Raw genomic sequence first — 12930 nt, forward strand, 5'->3', positions numbered from 1 at the left:
AAAAGACAGCTGCATATTAACCTAACCTGCATGTTATGAGAATATAAAAAGAATATAAATATCTCTAAAAAAAATTCAAACACAAAGAAAAATATGCATATTTTAAACATTCTTTAATATTGACCCTCAAGGTGGGACGCAGCTGTGCTAAACACAGGGTCCAGTGACTGAGGGGCATCTGTGGGTGAAGAAAGATTCACAGATCTTGACTTTGCTGACGATGCTGTGATCTTCGCATAGTCAATGGGGGCTCTGATCAGGGTGCTCGAGAGACTGAGTGAGGAGTCTGAGTGTCTGGGCTTGTGATCCAGGCCTTTAATGACCTCTTGGGCACAGACATCAGCAGCATGTCTGTTTGCGGAGAGAGTGTCGACCTTGTCAAGAGGTTTACTTACTTTGGCAGTGACACTCATGTCTCTGGTGACTCTTACTATGAAGTCAGTAGATGGATTGGGAGAGCGTGGGGGTTCATGAGATCACTGGAAATGGGTGTGTGGTGCTCCCAATATCTATGCAAAAGGACGAAGGTCCAAGTCTTTAGAGTCCTGGTGCTTCCTGTCTTGCTATATGATTGCGAGACATGGACGCTATCCAGTGACCTGAGACGAAGACTGGACTCCTTTGGTACTGTGTCTCTCCAGACAGTCCTTGGGTACCGTTGGTTTGACTTTGTGTCGAATGAGCAGTTGCTCATGGAGTCCCGAATGAGGCACATTACCTGCATTGTGAGGAGGTGGCAGTTTCGGACTTACAGCCATGTGGCACATTTCTCCGAGGGTGATCCATCTCATAAGATCCTCATTGTTGGGGACCCGAGTGCCTGGACCAGGCCAAGGGGTCGCCTACGTAACACCTGGCTGCAGCTGATAGAGGGTCATTTCCAGAGGATGGGACTGGACCGCGTGTCTGCCTGGGGGGTTGCCACCCGGGAATCCAGAGTTGTTTCGTTGTGTAGTGGGTGCGGCAACGCACTGTACCAGTGCATGCTCCCCAACTTGACTTGACTTGATTATATTATATTGTATTATATTATATTATATTATTGGAATTGTAAAACACAAAAAAGTCTTAGTGTCTGTGGCAAAGCCCAATTTAATTATATATTAAAATAGGAGAAGTACAGTGTTTATATGGTCAAAAATAATGGCTTTATCAGCTCAAGAGAGTTTCTTCAGAGGCAGGCCTGAGAATGAACCTTGACTTCCTGTTTAACTCGTTCTTATATAGGGATGGAGTAGAATAGGCATAGTTTCCATGCTGGAATAGGAAATGACATCAGTGGTCCTACTAAATGAATTTGTCTGGTGTAGGAATAAAGAGAGAACAGTTAAAATCACCAATGTTTCCCTACTCTTTGATCTCATAATTCCTAAGCACTCAAGATGCTTCTTAGGCTTGCATGCCTCATAATATAATATAATATAATATAATATAATATAATATAATATAATATAATATAATATAATATAATATAATATAATGCAGAGCAGCATAGTGGCCTAGTGTAAAGGTAGGTTTCCTCACACAGTCCATAAGACAGGTAGCTTAAGTGGACAGCCAGTGCCAAATTGCCCCAGTGTGTGTATTTGTCCTGCAATGGCTGGTGCTCTGCCCAGGTGTTGTTCCTGCCTTGCACTCTATAATTGTTAGGATAGGCAAGAATTGTCTCTGCCCTAAATAACTGAATTAGGAAATGGATAGATGAATAATGTATTATAATATAATATACTGTATGACTGACTGGCATCCCAGCTAAAACATTTTCCTGTCTGAAGCCCAATGCTCTAGCCTTACAACTCTGAAGGTTTATAAAATGTATATATACTACATGTCTGTAATACAAGAGAGTGGTTGCTGTTACAACACTGAGGGCAAGCTATTTGCTTCTGATTAATCTTATTTTCTTCCAATAAAGGAAAGATTTATTTGCACGCTCCCAACATTATTTTCTTCATTTTAAGCAGACCCATTTTTCCAAAGCATTTTCACGAGTATAAAAACACAAACATGAGAGGTGTAACTTTCTTAGCAAACCAATGCAGCCTTAAAACCTGAACACTTAATGGGCATGTTCTTTTTAAATCATTAAAATGAAATACAAGGTAAAACATGTATGCAACCTAAAAGTATTCAGATTAAAATGTAGTGCTTGTGAAACTTTGAATTGCTCTGGATCACAGTTTGTTCTTCTTGTGTCTTGCAGTATCTGTTAATTTAATTTGCTAATCTAATTCTAGTATTGCTTTGCATTTTGCTGCCTATCTTTTTAGGACCACTGCCACTTTCTAGTAATCTGTTTGTTTACTCCTCTTTGCTTGTTTTCTGCCTTTTTTTGAACACTGCTTAAATTTCATTCTGCCCTTTCATAAACTTTTTCCTTACTTGTTTACCATTAGATAAAAATCCAAGAAATTAAATTCCTTCATTTTCAGACCCACTTAATCCAGCTATACGGTGTCAAAGCGCCAAAGTCTATCCCAACAGCATCAGACACAATTCATTTGATCACCAAAGCACAGACACAGATACAAATCTACTCACTCCCACTTGACGAAACTAAAGTGGCCCACACAAAACATACGTCCTCAGAACATAAGTGAATCTAACCTGAGAATCAAGACAAAGAGAGACTGACCAGACTCCACTCCAATTGGAAACTGGAGCAGATGGGTCAGAACCTAATTGAATGATGGCTGCATGCATGATTGGCTAAACTAAAAATATACACTTACTTTGGCTGCTTTGCTTGTTTTTACAGTGCCGCCATGATTGTGTAAAACACTCTGCTTTCTTTTCATTTGCCAACATCAGTTTGCCTCTGATTGGTTGAAATGTGTATTGTTCATAGTCCTATCTTCCATAGACGCACAACGTATCACCTAAACACTTCATAGTATTATGTCCTAAAGCACATGCCTGCTTGAAGGCCGTCAGAGTACGAGGAATGACTGCAGTAATAAGAAATCCAATCAGGAAGGAACCACATGCTGAAGGTGGTGGTATGAACAAGGGGTGGGGGTCCACAAGGTAATAGAAAATACACGGGCAAAGACAACAAAACTCACCATGCATATGAAAACTGCTCAAGGTGTTACACCCTTTGGGGGTATGCACCAAAACGGGATCAATCAAGGATACCAGCACATATAGAAATGAAGGGCAACCTGGACAGTAACATGTTGTGCTGTCCCAGGGTGCTGGAGGACAAAATGTTTAGCACATGACAGGTCTTCCTTTTTTGGTAGAGAGTCAGGCAACCTGTCAGTAGGATGCAGGGACACCAGTGGCCACTAGGTGGAGCTTTAGCCTTTGTGTCCATATTGGGCCATTCTTGACCTGCAGGAAATGTTTCCAAGACTTCCAATGAGTTTGAACCCACCTCCATGTTAGAGGTTAATGAAATGAGGAGGTGGCATCCAAATTACAGTTCAGAGCCATGTCTAAATGGGTCAGGAATAGGCTGGCCCTTTCTTTTGCCTTCTATTCGCACCTGGATCCTCCTATCTCTATCTGATGCTGGGCAACACTAATTATGGGGCAGTCACATGATTGGGAGGGGCAAAGAAAACAAAATGGGGAACTCAGACGTTTGCAAAGGTTCAAGTGCCTGTGCCTTTTTGTTTGCCTTTTGTATTTTTTTTTTCTAGCATTCTTGTCATTGTTTTTTGATATTCAATGTAAGACCATTGAACTTTAATTTTATATTATGCATTCTAGATGCCATTAGCATGATTTTTGTCTCACAATGTATGACTTTCTGCATTTTCTTTTGATTTTGGACTTTGTTAGTAAATTATCATTGTTTTACTGTTTCAAATGAAGTTGCCCTAGTCTGCATTCTAAACAGGGCTCATTGTGCCAGCTGCACTTTATTGGATGACATGCCACACTGCTGTGGCATGACCGAGAATTTCCTGTTGAGAAAAACTTGTTTGGACTCTCTGCAGATGCAATGGCTTGACAAGCATTTGACAAAATGGATTCAAATAATTTTTTGAAATATTTGTTTCTTCTTAATGCCATCAGTACTATGACCAGTTTACTCCATTAAACCCTTGGAGGGGGGCCTTACATGGTGGCATCTGGAATCATATGATTAGTACAGGGGCTCTGAAGGGTGTGCTCTCACTTTTTGTTAGGTTTATGCTTTCACTTTTTAGTTTCAGTTGTTGCATTTTGACCCTTCAGAACAACTGGACAATCACCATTAATAAGTATTGGGAATTTTTATGTTCATGTCCGCATTTGTCAACTGGCAGTATCTGATTTCGCTCAGTGAAATTTATTTTGGTGCACTGCAATAGAAGCTCAGCTAAAAAATAAGATCTAAACACTAAATTTCAGTAGAAAATGAATCAATATTAGTGAAATTATCTGTCCATGCAGCAAGATAATTTTACTTGCCAAGATATCTTAAAATAAGTTAGTTCCAGTCTAGAAATAAGAAAGCTCTGATGGGTGTTCAAAGGTTTGAAATAAGTAAAAAATTCTGGTTTTTTTTTCAACAAATTACTTGAGATTAGACTTTCTTCAGTGGAAATACACGGAATATTAGAAAAAACATTTTAATTCAGTTATTTTGCATTCTTAATTTTAGCTCATTGAAAAATGAGAATATATCACTAATATAAGTGGAAAATTCTTAATACCAGTGGAGAATGATTGTCCCGTTGCTTGAAACAAGTTAGCTCATCTTGAAAAAGATAGTCCAATATTTAACCTCAGAGCATACATCTTAAAACATCTAAAATAATTTTACAAGAAGAACATCCAGGCCAGACTCCATCGAAACAGTGCCTTAAACACTTCTAGAAAGGCTCTGCTTCTGTAATCGACTTCACAGTTAAACCTAAGCCTTTTATTGAGAGTAGACATGTAGCTCAAGAGCAGGAATAGGCTCATTTCACTCTGAGTTCTGGCTGTTTAGAGAAAATGCGGACATTAATGCTTAAAACAGTACAGCATGTGACAGGAGTGCAAAACAAAATAGCCCTATATAGTCTCATCTTGCTGGTGAACCGAAACAGCCACAAACCTATCTTTGGGTTCGATTTAAAGCAAGCATGACTAGCTTTAAAATAAAACCAAACGCGTCATCCCCGGTGTTTTGTGGGCCGTTCTAGACTCTGCGAAAGAGCAACGGACACTCGCGTTTCAAGTCTCACAGCACTTATACCTTAAACATTTCTAGGAAGGCCCTGCTTCTGTAATCGACTTCACAGTTAAACACAAGCCTGTAATTGAGAGTAGACATGTAGCTCAACAGCAGGAATGGGTTCGTTTAACTCTGGGTTCTGGCCGTTTAGAGAAAACGTGGAAATTAATGCTTAAAACAGGACGGCATGTGAGAGGAGTGCAAAACAAAATAGTCCTATATAGTTGTGAAGAAGCAACATTATGCATACAAAAAAGGAAGACATTAAGGGAAGATTTTCAAAGACAAATTGTACTGTATGTGCATTTATGTGCAGGAAAAGGTTTGCTTTCCACCTACAACCTCCCTGCGGTGGAATGCTTTCTGGTGGGTGAACATGTGAACTCAACATGTTTGCATTAAAAGGTTCCTCCTGTCATATTGCTTTCCTCCTTTCAGTGCATGTGCTTGAGTAAGCTCTCTTATCTCTCATTGATATGCTGATAAGTGTTAAGGACATGCAAGACGTCCAAGGACTGTTGGGAGTGAAAAGGACCAGGAGATGACTAGCAAGTGAAGAACCAAAGTCAGAGAGGAATTGCAAAAGTCAAAATACCAGAAGACAAAATGAGAACAAGAGGACAAAACACAACCGTTGTTAGAAGGTGGCAGGGGTTAAAAGGAGCCCTAAAGAGAAAGAGGGATGTTGCATCCCCCGAGGGGTAACTGAAAGTGGGCACATTATGATATTTATACGTCGCGTCCTGTGACTGTTGTGATCCAGGGTTTATTTTTTTCTGTTCCCTTGAAAGAATATTTGAAATGCATGTGTCTAAACGGGGGGTGTTGGTATTCAAGGATTCCAAAAATAACATTTATTTTTCATTTTATTGTGTTTTGAAAAAAATGACAACATTTAACATTGTGCCACGATGCCATCTTTGTTTTGCAGTGGGCGCCACTATTTCAGAGCAAAAGTGTCAGGTTTTCCCATGGAAATCATTCCCAGAGTTCCTCAGATCAGATGACACGTGTGATGTCAACAGAGCGACCATATACAAGTTGGCAAGTGTATTTCCGCAGTATTTGAGATTGACGGATTATTCCTAAGTAGCGTGCCAACTAAAATCTTGTGATATTTGTCCTAATGCTTTAAAATTATTTAGCTTTTCTTTTAGGTCTTCAAGTTCTGGTTAGCAATTTAAATTTTGATGACGGATCAGTGTGACATTTCGCTTTCACATTGGTTTGTTCTTTACCATATTCATCTTCCAGTCCTTATCTTTAACTTTCGGGTGCTACCACCACACGGCTGTCTTTACAGAAGCTGTCCCTCTCTTTTTTAATAATTATTTTGTACAGTGATTACTGTATTTAATGTTATTAATTAATAATTTTAAGATTTAGTCTCTGTCTCTGAATTTTTAAATTAACTTGAAGAGATACCATTGCCAATGTAGACCCACATGTCTGCTTTCAAACAAGCTGTGAACTTAAAGATGTCATAAGGTGAGAGTAAAGTTTCTGATGGCTACCTACATCTATAAAATCTGAGAATGTAAAAGACACTGAGGAATGTAAAGCGGGATATATTAAATATCTCCATGTTCAGGAGGAGCTCCATTCCACCCTATCAGAGGAGCTGCTAGTCCAGAGATCAAAAGGGTGAAGATCCAAAACGAAGATAAACATTACAAGCCTGTCTGAGGGTGAAAGGGGTGAAAATCTGGAGCAAGGATTAAAGTAAGTAAAAGTAAGGTGAAAAGGATTCAGACATGGCCTAACTCCATGTAATGAGAAATGTTTGATTGCTTTTACTGTATATAAGTTGTGAGAACTGTTAAATCTCACAGCTAGCTATGGGAAGTTCAAGTACTGTGACATTTTGAGTACTACTGAGAACTGGCTTAAACTATTTAAATGCTGGTTGGGTTTCATCAGACAGAGTGGAAAAAGCAGGGAGGGGACTGGAGATTTACTGTATGTGAATGAGCAATGGTAAGAAAGGGAGCGCAGTACAATTGAAACTAAATACATGATCTAGACATTAAAAATACGGATTGAGTTTATTGACATCCTGCCAGAGAGATAAGTTACATATATCATTCTGGCTGACTCAGTAGCAGACATAATTCACTGTGTACCAATATCTTAATGATGAATCATTCTGAATGCTGGTGACTTCAAACAAGAAAACAAAAGTCCATCAGCATGTTCAATCCAAGCTGGACCTGCTCTATTCAAATGCCAATGACTTTAAATATAAATCTGTGCTACAATCTGATCAGGCCTGACCTAAACTAACTGCCACTTACAGGCCTGTTATTGACAGCAGCAGCTCTCTATTATCCAAGCTTGACGTTTCACTATGTTTAGTGAGGTTGTTTGTTCTTATTTTAATATTTACACATTTTTTGAGCTCCTATAAAATTTTAATTTCCCCTTGGGAACAAATAAATAATCATCTATCTGTTATGATTTTTACACAAGTGAATCATTTCACAAGGGTTTAATATATGTTTTGTTTTTATTACTTGTTTCTTTTTGATTTAGAAGGTAAATTTAATGTCTATTTAGAAGCAGTCATCATCTTCGTGGGCAGATTTAATTAATACGTACAATATTTTCCTAAATAGTAATCCTTCCCAACTTTCAAATTTCTCTCGCAATTGTTTTGACTCCGAGTTGTGTCTTGGATTTGTCTCTTTGGTTAACTGATTTTTCAGGCTGCCAGCTTTCTTGCATGTTTAGACTTTGATCTTTTGGTTCCATTTTCTGGTCTTTTAATTTCTGCTATGGCCATTTTAATGGCAGTGGCGCATTATCATTTAATACATGCAGTCTCAAAAGAAGCCAGTGAAATGACATCACATGTGCGATGGAAGTTGTCACATAAATACCAAAAATCATGAGAGTAAGAACATTGTATTTAATTTCAATTCAAAATGCAAAACTAAACATACAATTAAATTCTATATGTATATAAACCCAAAATTACTCAGAAAAACACATGTAGATAACAATAAGTGGTTCACCTGAGCCGAGTGTTTCCAGGGTACTCAATATCAATGACCTAAGTCAGGAAAAAAGTAGGATTAAGGCGGTAATCATTGAAACGCTCAGTCTGTCACCATGAAATATACTGTTTACAATGAACATTACTGGTTTTGACATTTTCCCCTATAATATTTATAACTATTAACGTGATATTATTGTTTACTGTGGGGTATTACAATGGTATACTGTATATTACTGTACTGCTACATTAGACCAAAATCCGAGCTCACAAGCTTGAAGAAAAACCATAAAAAATACCCCAGCTGCAAACAGGCCAATAGAAAAGTTAAAAGATTAACAGAATGATTTAAGAAAACAGATTTTAAAAATCCAAAACAGGAATAGATAAGAAAATCTAAGGACAAGTCCAAAACTCAATATTAAAAAAAGGAGCTAAAATCATAAATTCATAATACAGTAATTCAATAAAAAACAATGCAGTTGAACATCTCAATTTTTTAAAATGTAAACTTAATAATTTTAACCAAAACATTCTTTAACTAGTAGCAAAATCGCACCCTGAAAATGAAGTAAAATTTGAACCCTTGGCTCATAAAAGGGCAGCAGTAAGCTCAGCTCCAGAACACTGACTGACCTCTATGGAGTTGGTCTTTATTCACTTGAAGCTCTTCAGGTGATTGCCGACTATTTAACAGTTTAATCTGAAGGGCTCTTAACAATTAAAGACCATAATAGGCTACAAAAAAACAGAAAAAGACTGAAGCTCAAAGCAAAGCTTGAGTTAAAACATGACTTTGACTAAAAATGAAGAAATGGACGTTTCTTTTATTAAGCTACAGCCGCTTTTGAACAGCTCTGGCCAACTTGAAAGAATTAAAGAAATGTGTGATAAGATTGTGTTACGCAGTCCACATTAAATAAACTCATCGGGGGAACAGTTTGAAGGGTTTTCACTATGTTTCTATAGTTACCTGGCAGCTCGGGTTTATTTTAATTTATCACATCTCAGTCTCACCTAAGTTGAGGCAACAGGACTATTTAAAAAAAAAGCCTTTTCTTTCTGAGAATTGGCATGTAGGAGACCCATGAGAGCATTTTATAGGTGACCCTTACAATACGTGAGTGGAAATGTGTTATCAGAGGAGACGGGCGCTAAATGATGAAGCTCTACTTCTGAATAATGACTTTGTGGCCAAATCTGTTGAAGGCCAGGCCTCCTGATAGGTGAGGGCACATTACCTGACCATCTCTAAGCATGATGGCATTGGATTAGCGGGCAGCTGTTTGAAGCAGAAAAGGCATTTAGCCAGGAACACAAGATATTAGAGCCTAATGAACGTCCATTAATCTAGTCAAGGATAAGGAACATGAAATGATGGCACAGGTTGGGAATTCATAACAGGGACCCTTAATGTGTCACAGGATCACATGTCGAGGACACAATTATTAGATTCAGCTTGGGTAATTTCAACTAACTGAGCGTATTTTTTTTTAACTGTCAGCTTCGTGACGAGGCTTATCCATAAGTGAGCTAAGCTTTCCCTTGAAGATGTGTGCCACACATCCTTGACTCTAATAAATCGGTAATCCCAGCATGGGGACTTTTCAATTACATTTGTGTACTCTGGGCTGAGAAAGAGTCACATATTGAAGAAGGTCACAACTTACCTGTTATTGGCATATTGATTTTTTATGTTTCAATGATCATTTTTTTGCTGTTATTGGTGACATGGAAATAGAAATTCTTTGAAGACGGGAGTATTATTATCTATAAAAGTGAATTTCAGTTTGTCTTAATCGAGAAAGGCCAAACAAACAGTGCAGGATGGTGGAACGATGCTTATTACTGCTGCCATAAAGCTCCAGAGTCCTGAGAGCACATCTTACAATGGACTCCACCGTACTTGTGTTCTTATGAAGTTTCTTTTCCATGTCGTGCAGCTAACTCCTACATTACACCAATGCTGTGGGTTGTGTTGGCCGGTGGTCCTAAATGGACTTGGGCGTGTGGGAGTGTGCACTGCAATGGACTGGCACTTCATCCTGAGTTGTGCTTGATGCTGACACCATAGACTTTAGAATTCACTGGTTTTGGAAAGTAAATTAATAAATAATGCACAGGGTGGCATAGGAAAAAGTAACGCCAAGCACAGTAAATGATTCTCATTCTAGTTTTTAGAGCAGCAAGCATAGTCAGGCGAAGACAGCAGGAATTTCCTGTGAACATTTTAGTGTTATGAATTCTGTTGTGTGCGTGTGTGTGTGTGTGCTGGAGAGAAGACTTACCATATTCATAGATGCAGTGTATAGTCGGCCCTCTGTATCTGCAGGAGATCAGTTCCAGGACCCTCCGCGGGTGCACAAATCCCTTATAGAAAATGACGTAGCATTTGCATATAACCTATGTGCATCATCCTGTATACTTCAAATCATCTCTAGATACTGTATTGTTTAGGGAACAATGACTCTGGCAAACGACATACCACTTTTATTTTCTTTACGCCCCTTTAAGGCCTTTTAGGGTTTGCTTTGTCCGTTTAGTTGCTTTCCAGAAGCCATTTTTTCACAGAAACAAAGGGTGCACACAATGCGATGCCAAGACACTCACAGACTTTCCAGACCGGATTGCCAACTGAACGGCTTTTTTTTTTAAAGAAATGTGGGGTAGCACTTGCTGCCGTGTGTGAGTGTGTCTCTGTCAATAATAAAGGCTTTGTTGGTTGAAACATTAGTATTTACTTGACACCATGCCAATCACCTTCAGGCAGTCTGCGTGTGCCGTTTCTAGCTTGCCGTGCACATAGAGCCGTCATAACATATGGGCACTGGCTGGGGGACCTACGAGCATAGGGGCACACGATGTTTCTGATGCCTATGTGTGTTTCTGTTTTGCTATCAAGCACACTGCTTTACCTGGTGGGCGATGATACTGTTAAGACGGCCAGACCTGCACAGTTTTTTTGGATGCATACACATAAAGGTAACCTTACCTAAGTTTAATACCGATGCCTCGCGAGCTGATAGATGGACTCACTTTTTTGGGGGAGCACCAATTTAAGGAATTCCGATTTCAGTTTAACTTTTTGGTTAGTGATTGTTTAGTCTTCTTTGTTTAAGTGATTTTACGTGTGTGTTTTGTTTAATAGTGTGTTGTGTTGTTTAATAGCTGCAGTACTGCGGGCAGTGTTAAGATGAAATCCATTTCCCACCTGGGTGACTGGTAGAAGCCGAGGTAGGAGAAGAGAGTGAGAAAAAGCTTTCCTTTTATAAAGGCGGTGACTGCCATAGAATGGAGTTTATCGACCCACAAAGTAAAGCAAGGGTGCTTTATGACAGCTGTGCTGGCCAACTGAAGAGAAGAGTGGTGGCTCAGCAATTGGGATTTTTGGTCAATCTTTTATCCATCCATCCATTTTCTAACCCGCTGAATCCGAACACAGGGTCACGGGGGTCTGCTGGAGCCAGTCCCAGCCAACACAGGGCACAAGGCAGGAACCAATCCTGGGCAGGGTGCCAACCCACCGCAGCAATCTTTTATCTTTTACTATAAATTATTTTACAGTATATTTCAGCAGCTTTAGGTTCCTTGGAGTCTTCCTCATTGATGACCTTAAATGGTCAAGTCACACAGCGGCAGTAGTCAAGAAAGCCCAACAATGCCTCTACTTCCTCAGGAGACTGAGCAAAATCCAGATTACCGGATTGGTTTACAAAGCCTTAAATAATCTCGCTCCATCCTATATATCGGAATGTCTGACACCTTTTATTATAAATCGTAACCTTAGATCCTCAAATGAGTGTTTGCTTAGAATTCCAAGAGCAAAACCTGAAAGGAGTGGTGAGGCGGCCTTCTGCTGTTATGCACCTAAAATCTGGAGTAGCCTGCCAATACGAATTCACCAGGCTAATACAGTGGAGCCATTTAAAACACTGCCGAAAACACATTACTTTAACATGGCTTTCTGATAACTTCACCTTCATTTAATCCTGATACTCTGTATATTCAGTTCATTATAATAACTATTCATGGTGGCTCTAAAATCCGTACTGACCCCTACTCTCTCTTCTGTTTGTTTTCCCGGTTTTCTGTGGTTGTGACCTGCACCACCACCTAATCAAAGCACCGTGGTGTTCCTACATTGATGGATTAAAAGCCAGAAGTCTGCATGACCATCATCATCAAGTCCTTCCAAAAGAACCCTAACTACAAAGAGGACTGTTTCATTTATGTTAGGTAGAATGCCTAGAAGGGGCTGGGTGGTCTCATGGCCTGGAACCCCTGCCGATTTTATTGTTTCTCTCCAGTCGTCTGGAGTTTTTTTTTTGTTTGTTTGTTTTTTCTGTCCTCCCTGGCCATCGGACCTTACTCTTATTCTATGTTAATTAGTGTTGTTTTATTCTAATTCTTACTTTGTCTTTTATTTCTCTTTTGTCCATCATGTAAAGCACTTTGAGCTACATTATTTGTATGAAAATGTGCTATATAAATACATGTTGTTGTTGTTTTTGTTGTTGGATGTCCCCCACAACCCTGTGCAGATTCTACAGGTGTACTGTGGAATCCATCCTGACAGGATGCATCACATCCTGGTACAGCAACTGATCAGTTTAGGACTTCAGAGCTCTGCAGCATGTGGTGAACACAGCAGAGCAGATCACGGGCACACAGCTCCCTGTCTCAGGAAAGTGAACCGTATCAGGTGGAACCCCAGCCACCCTGCACTGTCACTTTTCACCCTCCACCCATCTGGGAAGTGACAAAAGTCCATTTGGACGCA

The 12930-nt window shown here is 39.4% G+C and overlaps 1 long non-coding RNA gene across 1 annotated transcript in view; it reads left to right on the top strand.

Annotated features, from left to right (window-relative positions):
- Positions 1-12310, top strand: part of LOC120515957 — a 32585-nt gene extending 20275 nt beyond the window's left edge. The window contains exons 2-3 of the long non-coding RNA XR_005630739.1: positions 6747-6877; positions 12274-12310. This is a non-coding gene — a long non-coding RNA (uncharacterized LOC120515957). The remainder of the gene's footprint in view (positions 1-6746; positions 6878-12273) is intronic.
- The last annotated feature ends 620 nt before the right edge of the window (positions 12311-12930 follow it).

Source organism: Polypterus senegalus, chromosome 15 (assembly GCF_016835505.1).
Source record: "Polypterus senegalus isolate Bchr_013 chromosome 15, ASM1683550v1, whole genome shotgun sequence".
Lineage (NCBI taxonomy): Eukaryota > Metazoa > Chordata > Cladistia > Polypteriformes > Polypteridae > Polypterus > Polypterus senegalus.